At 47.7% G+C, this 5,914-nt stretch overlaps 1 pseudogene; it reads left to right on the top strand.

Moving 5' to 3' along the window:
- Positions 1 to 2,689: 2,689 nt before the first annotated feature.
- LOC102432729 lies at positions 2,690 to 4,208 on the top strand (annotated as a pseudogene).
- Positions 4,209 to 5,914: the final 1,706 nt, after the last annotated feature.

Raw genomic sequence — 5,914 nt, forward strand, 5'->3', positions numbered from 1 at the left:
GTGGTCTGTTATATCAGAGAAGCAACCCATTATCTTGTTAGAAGCAGGATAGAGCCTTTTTGAGCTGGTTCTGTAGTTACATAGGATTGCTCCTTTCACTCATCTTTGCATAGCTTGCTTCTCCTTATTATTTGGGTTTTAATTTAAAAGGTCCTCCCTCAGAAAATCCTTTTCTGGTGACCTAACTAAGAAGCTCCCCACTCATTCATTGCCATGTCACCCTATTGCATCATCCAGCATGAAGCACAGAGCTTTGCATAGTAGGTGCTCAGTTAAAACTGAATTATCCAAAGGCAGGTTAAATACATCTTCAGGGCGCCAGAAAAACAGAGGCAACAACATTTTCAAAGTACAGAAGCATCACTGGAGAGGGACTGGCCGTTGTGGGTCTGCCTCGGACTGGTGGGTAGTGTGTGGGTTCTTGACTTCGTGCCAGAAAGACTTCATACAAGGAGTCCAGGTGATTTTGAGAGTATGCTTATTAAAGCTGGGGACAGTGAGACAAAGGAAGGACTTAGGGTAGGAGATGCAACAGCAGAGAGCCCAGGTGGTGCCCTGCTTTGGCTCCCTGGAAACGTTATAGGAAAGAAGTGAGCCAGGGCAGGGCTGCTGTTAGCTCACTAGAAAATCAGAGAAAAGGGGGCCTTGGAGACAGTTTCAGGGGGTTAGCCCCAGAGGAGCTGCCACTAACAGATGTTGCCCTGGTTGCAAGCCTCATGGGGACCCTTAGAGTTTAGGAGGAAGTAAAATATTCATGCAGGAGAACAGGCATGGGCATGCTCCAGGACGAGCCAGGGCTGGCATCCTTTGCCTTGAGGGTTTTTCTCTCTCTTCTTCAGGGAGAATCTTGGGGGAGGGTTTCAGTAGAAAATTCATCATCTTTTCCAACTTTAATATCCTGATGCATCAAAATGAGCATACAGGGGAGTTTGGGATTATTCTTTGGTCAGCTTTACTGCTTTACTTCTATTTTTTTTCACTAAGCATTTTATTATTATTATTATTATTATTATTATGTAAAGTTTTACATATGTCTTCTTTTTCCCCAATTGACCCCCCCTCCAGCCATTCCCACCCCAGGCAAGACCCCACCACCCCAGTGCCTGTGTCCATTGGATATGCTAATATGCATGCATACAAGTCCTTTGGTTGCTCTCAACCCACACCCCTCCCCTACCATTTGTCTCTAGATCTATTCTTATTCATCAAATTATGTTGATCATTATATCCCACATATGAGTGAGATCATGTGATATTTATTTTTCTCCGACTGGCTTATTTCGCTTAGCATAATGCTCTCCAGTTCCATCCATGCTGTTGCAAATGGTAAAAGTTCCTTCTTTTTTATAGCGGCATAGTATTCCATTGTGTAGATGTACCACGGTTTTTTAATCCATTCATCTGCTGATGGGCACTTAGGCTGTTTCCAAATCTTAGCTATGGTGAATTGTGCTGCTATGAACATACGGGTGCATATATCCTTTCTGATTGGTGTTTCTGGTTTCTTGGGATATAGTCCTAGAAGTGGGATTAGCTTTACTTCTTTCTATCTTGCTTTTATCTTACTTTTATCTTGGGTCTGTCTCACTCTAATTGGTTTTTGTTATTTGTTCCCTTAATTCATCCATCCTTGGGTTTGGCTGTTCTAAGTCCCCATCATTTCCTGAATGCAGCAACCTAACTGGCCTCTTCATTCCCCCGTTGTCACTCACATTCCATTGTTCATACTGGACTATTTTAAGGATGAAGCCACATCTCCAGGCATCCCATCTGCATACAGTGGTGTTTCACAGCTGGGAGAGGGAAAGGGAGAGCCCTCACTTTCCTCATTTATCTCTTGAAGAGATCAGGAAAACATTTCCTAAGTCCTTGCTCTCTCATCTCATTGGCAAGAACTATGTAGCTGTCCACCCCTAACCTAATCAGTGACAAGGGCAATGCTTACCATGTTGGCTCAAAGCAATCCTGAGTTATAACCCTGGGGCTGGGGGAAAGCGCAGCCTCCCCTTAAAGTTTAGGGCCCACTGATTCCTGAAAATACTCAGGTTTCTCTTGACAAAGGTAAAGGGGAACATGGATGTGAAACAGGCCGCCCATAAAGAAAGCGGTGTGTTTTGACAGGCAGTGGTGCACAGAGACGAGCCATATCATCCTCGAAAAAAATTAAGGAAATCCTTATTACTCACAAGTTCATTCAAATATTGAGAGGACTGTCATTTTGTCATTTCCACTTGGGCTTGGATATTTTCCAGGTAGCAGTAAAGTAAGTCTACTTTCTTTTGTTGTTGTCAAATGCCCAAGCACAGTATTTAAACACAGCTCTTATGTAGCCCATAAGCCTTTTCACCCCCAGCTGAATTCCCGCAGCCTCCTCAGCCACCTTCACCAGGTCTTCTCCTTCGCACCCCTCCTCTTTTCTCAACCAACTACAAGAAACTCAGTTTTCAAGGCCTCGCTCTGGAAAGCCCTTCCATCTTCCCGAGGGCCATGAGGCACGGTATGCTATGCTCGTGTGCAGGCCTCTGACTGTCCTCCTCAGCACCAATAGCTACAGAACTCCACATGCCAGTCAGTGTGCCAAAGGCTTTACCAAGAGTCTCATTTAATCCTCACAAGAACCTAATAGATTTTGCCTTTAAAAGAGAGAGAGAGAGAGAGAGAGAGAGAGAGAGAGAGAGAGACCGCCCTCGCTCCGACCTGCAGCTGCCACTGCCCGCGTGCCCACCATGGCCCTGCTGCACTCCAGCCGCATCCTGTCCTGGGCCACCACCGCCTTCCACCCAGGCCTCGCAGGCGTGGCTTCTGCCCCAGCCAGCTCCTGGTGGGCCCATGTGGAGGTGGGTCCCCCAGATCCCATCCTGGGAGTCACCGAAGCCTTTGAAAGAGACACCAACAGCAAAAAGGTGAATCTGGGAGTTGGTGCCTAGCGGGACTATCATGGAAAGCCTTACGTGCTCCCTAGGATCCGGAGGCAGAGGCCCAGATTGCTGCAAAAAATCTGGACAAGGAATACCTGCCCATGGGGACTGGTCGAGTTTTGTAAGGCGTCTGCAGACCTGGCCCTGGGTGAGAACAGCAAAGTGCTGAAAAGTGGCCAGTATGTCACTGTGCAGACCGTTTCTGGAACCGGGGCCTTAAGGATCAGAGCCAGTTTCCTGCAAAGATTTTTCAAGTTCAGCCGAGATTCCTGGGGGAATCACACGCCCATCTTCAGGGATGCTGGAACCCAGCTGCAGGGCTATCGCTACTATGACTCCAGGATGTGCGGCTTTGACTTTACGGGCCCATGGAGGACATTTCAAAAATGCCACAGCCAAGTGTCCTCCTCCTGCAGCCTGTGCCCACCGCCCCACGGGAGCGGACCCTCGGCCCGCAGTGGAAGGAGATGGCCTCCGTGGTGAAGGAAAACAATCCCTTTGCATTCTTTGACATGGCCTACCAAGGCTTGGCCAGTGGCGATGGAAACAGGGATGCCCGGGCTGTGCGCCGCTTCATCCAACAGGGCATTAACGTTTGCCTCCGCCAGTCCTATGCCAAGAACATGCGCTTATACCAGTGATGGCGAACCTATGACACGCGTGTCAGAGGCGACACTCGAACTCATTTTTCTGGTTGATTTTTCTTTGTTAAATGGCATTTAAATATATCAAATAAATATCAAAAATATAAGTCTTTGTTTTACTATGGTTGCAAATATCAAAAAATTTCTATATGTGCCACGGCACCAGAGTTAAGTTAGGGTTTTTCAAAATGCTGACACGCCGAGCTCAAAAGGTTCGCCATCACTGGATACCGTGAGCATGAGGGAGCCTTCACTGTGCCGATGAGGCCCAAAAGGTGGAGTCACAGTTGAAGATCTTGATTCGCCCCATGTGTTCCAACCCTCCTGTCAATGGGGCCCGGATTGCCTCCAACCTTCTGAACAGCCCGGATCTGGGAACAAGGTGGTTGCAGGAAGTGAAAGGCATGGCCGACCGCATCGTTAGCATGCGGACCCAGCTGGTCTCCAACCTCAAGAAGGAGGGCTCCTCCTACATCCCTCACCAGATTGGCATGTTTCGTTTCACAGGACTGAAGCCCGAGCAGGTGGAGCGGCTGACCAAGGAGTTCTCGGTCTGCATGACAAAGGGTGGCCGCATGTCCGTGGCAGGGTCACCTCCGGCCACGTGGGCTACCTTGCCCATGCCATTCCGCAGGTCACCAAGTAATTTCCCCGATGACAGGAAACAGAGACAACCTCCCTGCCAACCTCTGCTGCTGTGAGATGCACAGGGAGGAAGAGGGAGGGTGGATGGTGGTGGGCCGATCATTTCTTTCAACCACAGCACTGAAAACTCAGCGTGGCAATGGTTTCTCGGCAAAGGACGCGTAGAGAACTAGGCAGAGGCACCTGTGGCTGGTGCGTGGGACTTCGTGGCCCAAAATCTCCCTCATCTGTGTAGCTCCAGCTTTTCCGAAAGAGTTTACATGTACAAGAACGTCATAGCCCAAAACCTGTCCATCACACCATTGCAATATTCCAGAAGCTTTAACGGCAGCTCCTGATGGTGTCGATGCCACGTATATGAGTCTCTGTGAGAAGACCTGGTTCCGGCACTCATGGGCAGCCTCACATTTGTGCTCCGGGATTGAGCAGCCTCACCAACAGACCACATTGCAGAAACCGTGCTTTGTGAAAGCCAGCGCGTCGGCTGCCACTGCAGCGAGGAACAGGAAAAGATGCTGTTTCCGGTCTTACTAGTAAGAAAAAAGAAAGAAGGCTTTGCTTCTTGTGCTCACTGGTGGGCATGTTAATGCTCCCTTCTCTTCTACCAGCGCTGTTCCTTTCCATAGGCACCAAGATCTATAACCAGCCTAGATTTGCACCCTCTTCTACTGCTCGATTGACCATCACCCGCACCCCGTAGCATTTCCTCATTTGAAGAATGAAGAGCATAATTTACTGCTCACCCCACACCCTCACCTTTCTCAACAAAGAATAGCAGAGAATGGTTAACAGATGATTGCAACATCCTCTTCGGTGGTTGCTTCTCTCCCACGGGGATGTTGCCTCTGCCCAGTTGGACCTTGTACTTTAGTGCAGTGCGGTTGTGCGGCCACTCATCTCCCGTCCCAAGTCGGCCATGCAGGGTTGAACCAGGCAAGAGGATATTCAGGTTTCCAGCTGGGCTCCGGCTTCATTCACCCTTTGGAAAGATAACCACCATCTACTCTAATCATGTAGACTTAGTGCAGCCCGGTATCCCTGTGACAATAAAGTTACTGTGACCCAAGAAAAAAAAAGGACCCTATGAACCAGTTACAATTTTATCTCAATGTCATAAGTGACAAAATTAAAGCACAGAGAGATTAAGCAATTTGGTAAGGTCACACAGGGAATAAATGATGAGGCCAGGATTCAAAGCCAGATGATTAGACTCCAGCGCCCTGGCTCATAAGCACAACATTCCAAAGAGTTCTTATCTGCCCCCCACTCGGAGTTCACCATGCCTGGCATATGGTGAACACTTCACAAATGTTTAACTGAATGAATAATTGGTGCTCATTCTCTTCTTTTTTTTTTTTTTTTTTAAAAGAACGGTTTATTGATTTCTAGAGGAAGGGGAGGGGGAGGGAGAGAGAAACATTGATGTGAGAGCAGAACATTGATTGGCTGCCTCCTGCATGCCCCCTATTGGGGATCCAGCCCACAACCCCAGCATGTGTCCTGACTGGGAATCGAACCTGCAACCTTTTGGTGTATGGGACAACACTCTAACCAACGAGTCATATAACCGGAGCCTAAATGAATTTTTAAGGACAGTAAGAAGAGCATAATTTGTACTAGGAAAAAAAAATAGAAATGCCAATATAATAGAAAATTTGAAATTTAGTTTAAAAACTTTTAAAAAGAATTAAAGACATAAATGAATAT

The sequence above is a fragment of the Myotis lucifugus genome, unplaced genomic scaffold (assembly GCF_000147115.1).
Source record: "Myotis lucifugus unplaced genomic scaffold, Myoluc2.0 scaffold_6704, whole genome shotgun sequence".
In the NCBI taxonomy this organism is placed as follows: Eukaryota; Metazoa; Chordata; class Mammalia; order Chiroptera; family Vespertilionidae; genus Myotis; species Myotis lucifugus.